The 13,431-nt window shown below is 45.7% G+C and overlaps 1 protein-coding gene across 13 annotated transcripts in view; it reads left to right on the top strand.

Moving 5' to 3' along the window:
* Nucleotides 1-13,431, top strand: part of LOC125005875 (adhesion G protein-coupled receptor L3-like) — a 220,666-nt gene that overhangs the window by 14,320 nt on the left and 192,915 nt on the right. For all 13 annotated transcript variants that reach the window (XM_047581567.1, XM_047581575.1, XM_047581599.1 and 10 more), the window contains exon 2: nt 11,836-11,922. The gene's annotated coding sequence lies outside the window, so the exon portion shown is untranslated. The remainder of the gene's footprint in view (nt 1-11,835; nt 11,923-13,431) is intronic.

Consider the following 13,431-nt stretch of genomic DNA (forward strand, 5'->3'; position numbering starts at 1 on the left):
AATAAAATGAGAGCATTTGCAGTACATCAAACTTCTCATCTAATTAGGCAAATGCCGCTGAAATGAAAAGGAGCTCAAGCAGGTCTGGACAGAGGCCACGAGAGCACTTTATCCTGATAGAGCTTTGATGGTTTTTGTGATCTGTTTTGACGTCTGACAAACTTTGGCCAGCTGTTGGCGCAGAAATTCAAATGACAAGGTGTGACAACGCCCGCGGACAGATCCTCCGAGCTCTTCCTCGAGGTTTGCCCCGAGGATTCGTGCCCATTTCAGGTGCCATTTCCTGCGATCTTAAGCCTTTATTTTGGCAGAATGTCACCCCACCTGGGCATAAGGAGAGCGGCTGCCTTCTTGATTGCCCTCGGTTCCCCGCAGGATTCACGCCCGCCTCGGTTACCGCGGACGACTATAAAAAGGCCGGTTCCTTTGGAAACAGACGACAGCCCGGCTTTGGTTTGCTTGTTTTCAGACGGCACTTCCTCCTGTTTTCTTGAGAACTTCCCCTGACCGCAAGCTTTGCACAGTCACACCAGCAGATGCAACAATTCGGCGTGCATTAGAAACCCCACTCCGGCAGCCATCTGTCTCCTTGCGTCTGTTACCATGCGCCGGCGGTTTGTTTTCGTATACAATTTTAATGGCATGCAAAATATGACGAACCAAGTCTCGCGACCTACAAACCTTGCTCCGAAAACCAAGTCTTGACCTGAGCACGACCCGTGTCGAGGAAACCAGAAAATACGACCGTCGGTGCACATAGCTTCTGAGGCTTGTGGGAGGGTTTGCCATTTAGTGGGCTGCTGTTCTGAGTTACTGTGCCCAGTTAAAATGAATTTGACTCCACGGGGTTCCTAGATGACCTAACAGAAACAACATGTCAAACCATAACTGGTAAAAAAGCAAGTAGGTCAGACGGATCATTTTAACTGCTCTGGATTGAGGAGCTGTTTTTCAGTTCCACTCCCAGGGTGAAATCTAGTGCTCATTGATAAAAAAATACTTGTAAATGTTTGTAGACAATTGCAGAAAACTTAAAAGTGCCCCCGTTTAATAAGCTCTTGCTTTCTACCTGGCATCCAAGGTATGACTAAGCACCTGGATCACATGAGAATTTTACTACAATCATTAGACAATCAAACTTTCCACACAAAGCACAACTTAAACAGTTTCTGTTGATGTCAGTGATGTCTTCATCCAAGCCATGATCTTTTCCTTAGCCTTACCTAAGTGGTCTTTTTGGTCAAAGCCAAAGGACGAAGCGGCGCAACTAGAGAGAAAAATGGAAATGAAGTGTAAAAATAATGCCAAAAGGTCCATTAAGGAATCATACCCGAACATCCTGGGGGAATGTTCTGTGTGTAATTTGAAGCACCGTCACCCGTCCAACCCTTTTAATGTTGGCTTTCGCTAACAGTCATGGTCAGAGTCACAAAAAAATGACAGCGCATGCAAGACTGGGCTGCCTTGTTGTGGTGCAAACATGCGTCACAAAAGGATAGAAGAAAAAAAAACAGTATCCACGGACGCCACTGTGGTTAAATTCCTAGGTTAGGATTAGGGGAAATCTGTGTCATCAAAAATTAACTTTGGTTAGGGATCTTAGGGTTAGACAATCAAAACACATGTTTTTGGTTAGGGAAGAATTCCTCACTGTCTACATGAGGAGTATATGCAAGAGGTGTTTAAATGCTCTGTTTCTTCCGTACCCTTTTTCCGCATTGTTGTGCAGAAAGTGACAGTCTGATGTCGGTCGGTGGGATTTGCGGGGCTTTAGCAGCATTTGCAAAGTGTAGCTTAAAGGTTATCCATATATTGTTCAATACTCTATAGAAGAGAATGCACCAAAGTGGACCACCCAAGCTTTTCCTTTATCCCTTCTTCTGCGCCGCCCTTTCTTGTAATTAAACGTGTAAACCCACCTTTTTTTTTTCTTTTTTTTTCCTCCCGCTTGCCTCGACACCGTGCGTTGGCACGACTGCCAAAATGCCTCGGCCGCATTTGCCCGTCGCAGGTGACCTGATGCGAACAGAGGCGCTTATCTCCACGGCGCCGAAGAAGAAGAATTGAACACGTTCCCGCGGACCGTATTCTAACGCTAAAGCAGCCGATTGCCACATTCTATCTCAGGACCCACTGGTGGAATAATGCAATCCAGGCTTTCAGTGATAGAAAGATGCCTATCATTCTTTGCTGGGCTTTTACTCTCCTCAGGGCTACATGTTTAATATGACTCTACAAATGTGATTTAGTGGGCAGATAGCCTTGGGACTCTGAGGTCGCAGCTCAAGAGACCTCTGGTGTGTAGTGCGAGGCAATAACGTATGTAGGTTAAGGTTATCTCTCTGATGTTGGTTATGTTGTGGAACTGGATATCGCTGAGGAATTTCTACAGTAAAAGCGTACATGAGTTTTGGGTTAGGGAGCCAACGTCCGGGCTTTTAGCTTCCACATTTCGACGGCGACACGAGCACACTCGAAAAGCTTCAAGGAGTTCCAGGTTATTTACCAATTTTCTATCTTCGCTGGCAATTTGTAACTTATTCCTTTTAGGCAGACTTTCCTGTGTGTTTGTGCGGCAAGGCATCAAATTCAACACATTTCCTTCATCTTCGCATCCCACCCTTGTCTATATTCATCCTCGAATTCAATTACTTTTCGGATTCAGCGGAGACTCATTCTATGCCGCGCTGCTCCCCGACGCGTTTTGCCACCGCGCAGATTTATGTCGGAGCTGAAGGATGGCTGTCCAATTTTCTGCATGGACGGCGGCGCTGGTGGCATTGTGTGTGTTTTAAAGGCTCTTGTCAGATGTGCGTTAAAGACGTATGGGCCGCGCTGCCATGTAATTCTTCCACATGCTGCCCCGGTTTTTTTGTCGCGTCCCGCCATTAGCACGAGTGTGACAGTGGTTTGTCATGTGAGCCTGTCTGCATATATATATGTGTGTGTGTGTGTGTGTGTGTGTGTGTGTGTGTGTGTGTGTGTGCGCGTTGGGATGCGTTTGAAAGGATGATTCATTGACTGCGCAGGCAGTAGTTAAATTACACAAAAAATGCCAAAAAAAAGTTTCTCCCCCTCTCTCACAGGTTATTAATTTCATAGATAATAAAAGTATTACCATCTGAATGGTCACTTTATTCAGGGTGCTAAACATGGAGAGAATACCAAATTGAAAAATTAGTCAAATGAGTCACATTTTTTTGTATTTTTTTTTTTTAGTTTGTGCAGAATAACTGATTGCGGCGCACACTGAGAACAATTATAATAATAATCGTACTTTTTTCCGACCTTGGCCTTAATAGAGACGCAGCTATTCACCTATGAGGACCCCTGCGTCCATATTAAACCCAAAATTTTTAGCCTCGATAGTCAAAGTTATCTCTGAACGATCTGTCTGCTGTGCAAACTGCAGACAACCTCAGCCGGTCACATACCGGCAGACGGCCGACCAGCGTGAGGTCACGCAGCCCATTACTGTGTCCATACACTTATAGTTATGTCTTTCTTTGTAGACGTGGGCCTCAGTGATCGCCCCCCTTCCTCCTTCCCCTCCTCCTCCTCCTCCTCCTCCTCCTCCTCCTCACGGGGGTCCTGGGATATCTCGGTTGTCTCCTTCCAGGCCTGAATGGGCACATTGTTGCCGTCGCCCGCTGCTGTTCTGCAGACCACTGGGTCCTCAGCACACACCTGTCAAGCCGCGTCCTTGGCGCCTCGGGTGCTGAGACTCTCCAGAGCCCCCCTGCTGCACACATGGTCAATTGAACCCTCGCGCGCCCCCCGCGCAAACAACCGCGTACGCACCTAAAAGCAGGCGCATGTGAACAAATAAACGCGCGCGGTTATCGAAAAGCTTCGCAAAAGACGCAGACGTGAATTGCACTTCAACGCAGAGAACGCGTGCATTTACACACATACCTAGAGTTTATTGGAAACACACCTCGCCCCCTCCGTCTGTGCCAAGGTTATATTCGGTGCGGAGGTCGGCTTCAAAATTCAGAAAGGGTCAAGTTCCAATATTTGTCAGGGTGGGGGTCAGGGGGGGCTTTCGCGGACATGGGAGGCTGGTCGAGGTGCACGCGCTCACACATGGAAACACGATTCAGGAGTAAACTACCAGTAACTCGATCCGGCCCTTCAATCAGTTGCAGGTTTTCTGTTTTGGGAGCCGAGGGGGAGGCCTTTTGGGGGCATTTAGCTCGTGCCTCCTTTCTCACGAGTGGAATATATTTGACATTGGTGCTGAAAAAGTCTAGCAGAGTGAATTGAATAAGCAGCAGTTGTGAATGACTGATAAGTTATTTGAGGACTGTTAACGGTGAGTTTGTTAATCGACCAAACTTTTATCGTTTCCCGTCATTTTGTTAATGGCTGTCTGTTATATTTGAAAATAATCATTTGCAGCTTCACAGAGAGCATTATTGTTACTCCATACTCCAGTTTCCGATCTCGCATCATCATAAACCGAGGGTTAGGGCTAAGGGGCGACATTTCAGCGACTGGTCTAAGTTCTTTTTTATAAAAAAAAAACTTTAATAGACCTAAAACCTTGATATACTTTTAAAATACTCTTTTATGTGATGTAGCACGTGTTGGAAACGCAACATACGCGTAACTCATTATCTTCCACGTGTAACTCGTGAGCCACTGAATCCTCCTTTACGGTGTCCCGCAGCACCCGAGTGCATCCTCTCCATCACAGCTCTGCGAGCGTCCCTCCTAGGCCTCGCCTCGGTAACCCTTCACAGAACAAATGTGCCCCTCCACGTGGCGTAATCATCAAAGACAAATGCAAAGCGGGCTCTTCGCACCCCCGTGAACGACCTGCGGTGTCAAGTCCCACTAGTGTCACCCATACAATTTTCCCCCCTATTAACTTTTATGTTCTGCTGCAAGTTTGGTCATCGCGGTGGGGATATGTATGTATTCCAAATAAAGACGAGCGTGATTACCATAATGATATTCCTCTGCTAAGGTAAACAGCTCCCTGGCCCCGAGCACAGGGGGGAAACTGCCGCGTGAATGCGCGGCTCTTCGACGGCCCATCCCTGACCGCACACCTCACGCGTTTAGCGTCGCACTCCGCGAGCGCAAAACCTTCTCAAGGATCGTCTCCGAGCTCGAATTGCAGGTGAGATCACGTGACGATGGGAATCTCGTTCTGGCTTGCGATCTCGGGCGCGAGGACTACAAAAACACAACATTTCCATAAATATTCAAACGCGTAAGCTTGCATGCGCCCACGTTTAAAACGGAGTTGCCGCGCACCACTTGGCCGAATGCATTATTCTAGTCACCTGCGCCTTTATTATATTCACGCAGCTCAATGCTCACAAACACTCGACACGGAGCGACCTGCAGACTCACATCACCAAGGTTCATCCCTTTCCAATTAAGGCCAATTAGGGCCATTGTATGAGAAAGTCTTCTGAGGAAGGACTGCGGCCTTTTGTTGCTCTACATCTCATTTGCATGCCGGCGCAGACGGAGAAATGAAAGCTAGAGGGGAGCGGATTAAAAAAAGTAATGATAGAGGAGATGTGGGGTAAAAGAAGAAAGGGAGAGAATCCAGAAGCGGATATAGAGAAAGTGAAGAGGCAGAGGATTACAGTGCGGCTGAAGAATGAGAAAACAGACGCGTAACTATACATAATCTTCCAGCGGTTGCCAGCAACCTCAGTCAATTGTTATCAGCTTCTCCGAATTTAATGTGACCCTCGGGGGCGAGGATGCTGCCCTTGCATTATAAATGCTGCCCGTCCAACTCGGTTGGTAACTTCCTCTCCTTTCCGAACGAGCGGTTCCTGTCTGGCCGTGATTATTTAGCTGATAATAGCGATTTTATTTGTTAAGCCCACCAACAACGGCCCCCGTGCGCATCTGACTCAGAGATAGATCCGCCGTTAACCTTTCCCCGGAGCCGCCGCTGCGATTTAAACATTTAAAGACGCACGCGGAGGCCCCCGCGCTTCCCTTGCGAGACCCGGGAAAGTCACGCTCGGAGTGCGCTTCACCTGAGGGCGCCGGCGAAATCTTTATGAAGTCTGGTTATTTCGGTCGCAGAGAGCAGCTCATTTTAAAGTCTGTATAATCTACGAAATAGCTGCGAGAAGGCGCTTATTGGATACTTCACAGAGCAGTATGTAGGTTACTCAAGGCTGTCTCTGCTTGTAAAAAAAAAAAAAAAAAAAGAAAGAAAGAAAAAAAAGGCAGCATTTCAATACATTTTCTGTTCATTAGCCGTATCTCCTTTGCCTTTGGCCTCAGTCGAGCACAGGCCGGCTCGTCAGTTACAGTGTCACAACTACAGGGTCATTTAATTTAGAGCCCTGCTCCGCCGATTAGGGCTTTTGTTGTGAGCGGCCGTGACTACTGTAATGCGGGTGTTTGGGTCAGCGATAGGCACAAAGGCTTAGTTACTCTCGCTGACTTCCCCACTATTGCCTCTCCCTCACTTTCTCAGCACATTTTCCACTTGGCTGATAAAGTAAGCCACTCTTTGATGAGCTTTCGGGCAGGCTACGGCGCCGCGCCTCAGTAAATGCTTTTATGAAGACACACCACAGGCTGTCGACTTGGATCAGTCATACACCGGCTGCATGCGTCTGCGGCTTTCTCATGTGTGCTATTGTCTCCTGGTAGCAGGATGTTTTGACACACGATGATAAGCAGGGGCCAGAAATTATTCGCATATTTCAAAAAGGAACCGTAATTTCTTCCTGAGCGAGGAAGAGTGCTCCTGCCCTGCGTCTTTTCAGACGGTCGGATGGACGCTCTGGTACTTTTCATCGTGAGTTGTTTGCCGCCTTGACACGTTACGAGGCCGGAGGCCCGAGCTAACCGGCGGAGAAGAGAGGTTAGATGGCGTACGCAGCCAGACTTCGTCGTAGATCCGGTACCTGCACACGTCATGATTCGATTTCCCTTCACCGTTACCTTCCCTTTAATGTAAAAAAAAACAAAAAAAAAACAGCAGCTATATTCGCTGTGCTTACACTGTGTAATCCCGTTCTGTACCATTGATTTTATTGTATGACACTGTAAGCTGACACAACAAGTACTCTTTTGTTGTATTTTTGACAGTAGCTGCTCAGTGTGTGCTTGCCTCCTTCAAGATTCTAAGAATTAAATACCACAAATCCACAAGCCACAAATTCACAAGGATACTCACAATATTTTAGTTGTGCTGCTGCTTTCTGTTTTATTTCCTCTTGGGGTAAAACACTGCTTTACTTACTTAAATACGCAGAACTACTAATGATTTTGTAGAGTTCTGTGTAGTGGAAATTGTAAAACGGAGATTAAACACGTACTTTCACACATTACTCATGTACAGTTAAGTATATATACCTTTAGACATTGGCACAATTCCTCGAGGGTATTAGCACATTAGATGGAGGGTGGTTTTTGAAGGTACAGAATTGGAATATTCTGAATCACCTGATCTCAACTTTACTAGGCTAAAGTTCACTTCCTGGAGACGGCAGGAAGTAGCCAGCGACGGTGTGAGCCAGTTACACCTGTGCGCTCGTCAGTGTAAAAAAGCGGTGGTATCTTTTTTGCCAGTCAGGTTCAATTTTGCTTCTACTTCCTGCTTCGACTTCAACAATGGCGAGTGATACTTTGGGAAGCTTTTGGCCAAAGACGGGTCATACAAAAGTTTGCAGCTACCTGTATCCGTCTTTAGCGATCCACAACAGTCAATTTCAAAATTGCGGAGATGGAAAAACGGACAGAAATCGTAAAGCTACTAAGAAGACGACCAACGTCAGTCTGTGGCGTTTGGGTTTGCTGTAGGGTCTGGAGTCACCAGATTCACTATGTAAACAGCCCAAGTAACAGCTCAAACAAAAAAAATGTCCAAAAATGTATTTATGTTGTACTTATCAACAGAAAGATTGGTTCTATATGTCAGCCCATGATAGCTTACCTCCATGGTTTAATGCTCTGTCCAGTTTGGCTGCATTAAAATGGACGATTAAATCCTGAATCCCACACTGGACAAAAACATTATTACACCCCACATCCCTGCCAGGTGTGGTCAGAAATATGTCGGGCCGCTGTACTCCAGCCCACCGCAGCCACAGTGATTCACTTTCGGGGTGTGAAATCAAATTTAGGTGCAAGTTCATGGCAGCGAAAGCCGGATAGTCATGCCGCGTTTCATCGCTTTGTAATTCAGAAAGAACTCCTTTGGGCGAGGGGAACCGAAAAAACAGAGAACAGTAGATAATGTGACAAAGGAAAAGGCACGGTTTTCAGCGTTAAGTTGCCACATGCGGCACCTCCTCTCGTGCTCATGCATTTCAAGAAAGGGCAATCATTCACTTTCACCTTTTTTTTTTTTTTTTTTTTTTTTATCTGGCTGGCTTACTTGGCAGTCCAACAAAAACCTTTCACGTGGCTGCCTGCTTCTCTTCTGATCCTTAGCAGCGAGTAAAAAGTTAAAGACGGGATGTTTTATCTCGTAAAGATAGCTCAGTGGGCCTTAATTTTGTAGGATGATACACTCCAACTCTAAAATGTCAATAGACAATCCCCAAAATACATAAAAGCTTTTCGAAGTTAAAAAAAGTAATTAGTATTTAAATCACCTTTGCAACATTGCGCGGGAAAAAACAGCAATTATCATCTTCTCCAGTGGTTGAGAACTAATGCCAGCAATGTGGCCTTGCAGCATAAACCTTAAACAATCCTGAGTGCATTCATTAATGAGCATCCCGGAATTAATAAGCAGCTTTTTTTTTCAAATGGTGCCAGCTTGGGTCATCCATGCCTTCGATGCTATTGCGTATCTTTGGAATGAACGTCCTAGCAGTAATGGTGTAAGATTGCCTTGGGTGTCTGGGACTGCCTGGCATTTATTCCTCTCCTCCAAAACTCTTTGAAGATATTTTGGAAGCTTCGGTTCCCGACTATTGCCAGTACTTTTAACACCGATGATTACAAGAGAGCAGTAAATTTGGCTCAGTGAGGAAGACCAGGGTGAGGAGAAAAGCAAGGTAAATGTGTAAAGGATTTCCACAATTGCCACAATTACTGTAAATTAGGCCTGAACCGAAACAGATCCAGTGAAAGCGCGTGACAAATGGCTCATTACGATGTCCCGGGTTTGTAGGATTTATTTTTTCCTGTCGCCTGTGAACTGGGGCGCTCCTTTTTTTTCGTGCGACAGTTTGCGTTTGGGATTATTGCAATATGGCGCGATTTGTTTTCCCGTTCCAAACACTTCCAGGCCGGCTAAATGAGTGTCAGATGCTCCGTTGACCAAACTGGATTTCAGCAGGGTTCGGCCCGAATCGACCTCTAGCGCCGGCCTCCGTCTGCCAAAGTCTCCAGTTTGATGAAGCGTGATGAACGGCAGATTTGATGAAGCACGTCCTCGCAGCTTGTTCGGAAGCCAAGCTCGGTCGGGCCGTTGTCGTGCCCGGATGCTATTAGGAAATGTGGCGAAATAACTGTTTTTTTTTTTTCATGTGCCATTGCACAATTTCAAACCTTTCTCGACTTCTGTTTGCTTGCGGTTTCTTTTATTTTTAAAATCATGCGCCTGTTCGTTGAAAAGACACGTGGACACGTCAAGGCTGGAGCCAAAGAATTAAAAAAAATAAATAAATAATTAATATAGCTTAAACCAATATCTACCTCATTTGCATAGTAAACGCAGTACTACTGATTAATCCTTTTTAATTTTAGCTTATTATTCAACACCTGCTATGAACACCTCAATTACAAAAGCTTTGGTGCTCATCAGTTTTATGATTGCGTGCTAGATTCAATTATAAATCATGTAAAGATAGTTAGCATCACAATAACAGCTTGAATAAGGTGACATGTTTTTTTTTTATAGCAGCGAGGGATAAAAAGAAGAGACGCTCCTTTCAAAAAAAAAATCTCTGAATATTATTTGAATTTAGCTCCGCGTACTTCATTAATTCCGCTTAATTAAACTCGACCTCTTCACCTGCGCGCGTTTGTCAGCGCGGCGTCGAGTGTACGTTGAATATTCGAGCGAAAAATGTAACGGGTCGAATGACGGCGGAGGATGGAGTGGCGCTCTCGAAAGATGGATTGATACAAAGGCTAACGGGGCGGAGGGGAAGCGGTCCGGCGCAAAAGGTGACTGGGGGAGGCAGTCATCAAAATGCTAATGTTGTATGGGATATTTACTGCGCGGTGTTAATGCAGTTTAAAACAGGCTCTTTGTCCCGCAGCCCATCGCCGAGCCCCGGTCGGGCCCTAATAAATCAGCCATTAAAAGCTGATGTGACCTGAATAGCGCTTCATACGGCGGCGATCGGACTCGAGCGCCAGTGTGGGAGAGAGACAACAGCTGAAAAATTTATGAAGATGCCACTTAATGACGGTCAGCCCAGAAGGGACCGAAATAAAGACTTTATGTGATGCGACTATGAGAAAGTATCACTTCTGACACGGAAAAGTAAATCTGTCTCTTGCAGTCAATGCAAGCCTCTTAGGGGGGGGGGGACATATAATCCTTATCCATATTTTCTGACCAATATGCAATTTGACATTGGTGGGTATCCATATTAAACTGAAGTTTCAAATAATGAGGCTAAGCTTCAGGGAAAATCTGCTGCGTTTCTTATGGGTTTTTGGTTCCACTGGCATTCAGGCCTTTGTTGACGAGCTGATGTCACAATGTGTGGAGGTCCAAAACTTCCCAAATCAAAAATGCCTAACCCTAACCCTAACCCTAACGCTTTTTGGATGTCTCAATAAATAATATAATATAATATGATACTTAATGCACCAAAAATAAAACTACCATATAAACATGGGTGTTAATTCATATTGTCCCACCTACAGTTGAAAAGTTGTCCTTTGAAGGACAGCCCAAACAAGCATCAATCCATTAAGAAACTTAAAATAAATAAGTAATGTGATGTCGTCAGTCGCAATATATAAATGAATATATCCAAAATCAATCACTTTTCAAAGTTCAAATATGAATTTGCTTTACAAATCAATGAATAACTCTGTTTAGGTTTTAAATATTTCATGCGTTTAATGGCCTCTTCATTTATTCATTGACTCATGTGTGTGCCTCTGTAGTTTTGGCAGTTGTGGGCCTCCGTACAGGCCGACATCATCTCATCACACATTTCTTCATATTATTCTTCTGCTCCAGCCACAGAACACTCGTAAAGTTAAACCAATTCATAAAAAAAAGTAAAAGCAGTAAAATATCCTGTACGTAGCGTGTATTCTGTGTAATATAATATATCAAGATAGTAAGTACCAGAGACATCCTGCTATGATCCTTGTTGTTGCAGTTGTTTGTGTTGTATGTTCTATGTCAGATTTGGGATTGTACATGTATGGACAGGTTTTGAGAAGTTCACGATAAAGAACGACAACTTACGTTGCTTAGATTAGCTTCCAGCTACACCAGTATAAGGGATCTACTAGCTGCTACATTAATTCAGTGACCATTGACTAAAAGCCATTCAATGAGAAGAAAGGGGGCCTTAAAGTGACAGTAGCTAATGCTGCTTGTTTCACATGGTGGATCATTAGTTGGGGCTGTATAAGGGCTATTACAAGAAAAGTAAGAACTTTTTCTAAACTATGAATCACGCAGTACAAGTGCAAGTTGAGAATCTGGTTAAAAATACAGATTTGAAAATAAGCATAAAAGGTCCCCTTTAATGGTGGCTTAAAGTCATCCTGGCACCCTTTAAAGGTTCCTCCTGCTGGACTTTTTAATTATGTCCCCTGTCACCTATTTTGAAAGAAAAAGTGCGGCGTGTTTTACTGACTTAAGGCTGTCCCGCTCTGTTTCCTAACCTGTTTCTTCTCTCTCCCTCCTTCCAGGACAGGACATGCTTTTATTATCTGGAATGTGATACGCAGGATTTGTTAGCAGCAGCTCTCCAGAACCACGCTTCCTCTCACGCCAAGGTATTGTACCGTTTTTTGACGGCCTTCTTTTGCACCGCACCAGACCTGAGAAATCGAGGCTGAATCCAGTCCTGGAATGAGAGCCGGGGCATTTTCTTTGTGTGCAATAGGATGTTTTTATGAAAATGATTCGTGGCAGGCGCTCATCTTCATATTCAAATGGGCGGGACACCTCTGGCAAACCTTTAATGTCTGTCTCCTGCAACAAGGAGGGGTCCCTTTTGGTCGGGAAACCATACGTAGCCGCTGAGCATGTGTTTGGATTTCATTCCCTGATGCAAATGATGTTTTCAGTGTAATCATGCAAAAGCGCAGCTGGCTTCCATTTCTCTGCGCCTTGAATCTGTTGCCCCCCCATCCACCACCCCCTCCACCCCAGCGCCGCAGTGCCCCCCAACCCTTAACCACCGAAACCTTCACGCACGGAGCTCCGTCTCCTCTCCCTGTCTGTTTGTCATTGTTGTCTTCGACAACCCCGTGTGTTTGCTCTCTGCTTCTCGTACTTATCTTCTCCCCCCTCTCCTCGCCTCCTTGTCATGCCAGCCAGAGCCCTCCCCCTCCTCCCCCTCCTCCCCCTCCTCCTCCTTCTGCATCCCTCCATACTGAAAGAAGCCACTAGCTTCAGTGCCTCCTGTAGTGAGCCTGGAAAGAATTCAATTAGGGAGATTGTTTGCCCTCCACAGTTTACTGGTGGGCTCTGTCGATGATTCGCCTCCCGACGCCCCCCCCCCCCCCCCAAACTCCCCCCACCCCCTCCATCCTCATCCTCCTCTCCTTCACTCACACACCTCCTCACGCAAACACACCCGGCTACATCCATCTCCCCTTCATCTGACTCGACGCAGCCGCTCCTCCTTTCCTCTTTTCCTAACAACTTCCTTGCGGCAGTGCTGCTCTTCTTTTTTTTTTTTCTTCCTTCTCTCGGTTCATACACTGTTTACATTGCTCTCCGCGCTCCTGTTGATGTTTTTATGTAATTTTGCGACGCCGCATTCAACGAGATCAAGGCAGGGAAAGTGGCACTGTGGGAGAATGTGTCATATCACCTTTTTTGATAAGACCACAGGGCCTCGCGTTTTCCTTGATTCCGCTCTCTGCGAGAGAGCGGCTGGGGTGGGAGTTTTCTGCAGTAAATAATTGGGAGTTTGTATTTGAGCTCAATCCCTAGAACCACACACACACACGCACATATACACACACACACACGTTCTAGGATAATCCCCTCCCTTTTTTTTTTTTTATTATGATTATTAGTAATCTGCCAGCATGCTAGCATAAAGAATGGACTGTAAATGTTGCTGACATAGGAGTAATGGTCACATTAGTCGCAAGGTGAAAATAGAATTGCAATGTCATTTGAATATCACTGGAAGCAGCAGGCGGCGGTTGTGCGCGCCGCTGGCTCGCGCTCCACAGATACGAAGAAAATCTGGTGCAGTCACAACGGCCCCGGTCTCGATTCTGTGTGGAAACACGTTTCAGCGGCTCGTCCCGCGGCCCCGCTGCTTT

This window comes from Mugil cephalus, chromosome 1 (assembly GCF_022458985.1).
Source record: "Mugil cephalus isolate CIBA_MC_2020 chromosome 1, CIBA_Mcephalus_1.1, whole genome shotgun sequence".
In the NCBI taxonomy this organism is placed as follows: Eukaryota; Metazoa; Chordata; class Actinopteri; order Mugiliformes; family Mugilidae; genus Mugil; species Mugil cephalus.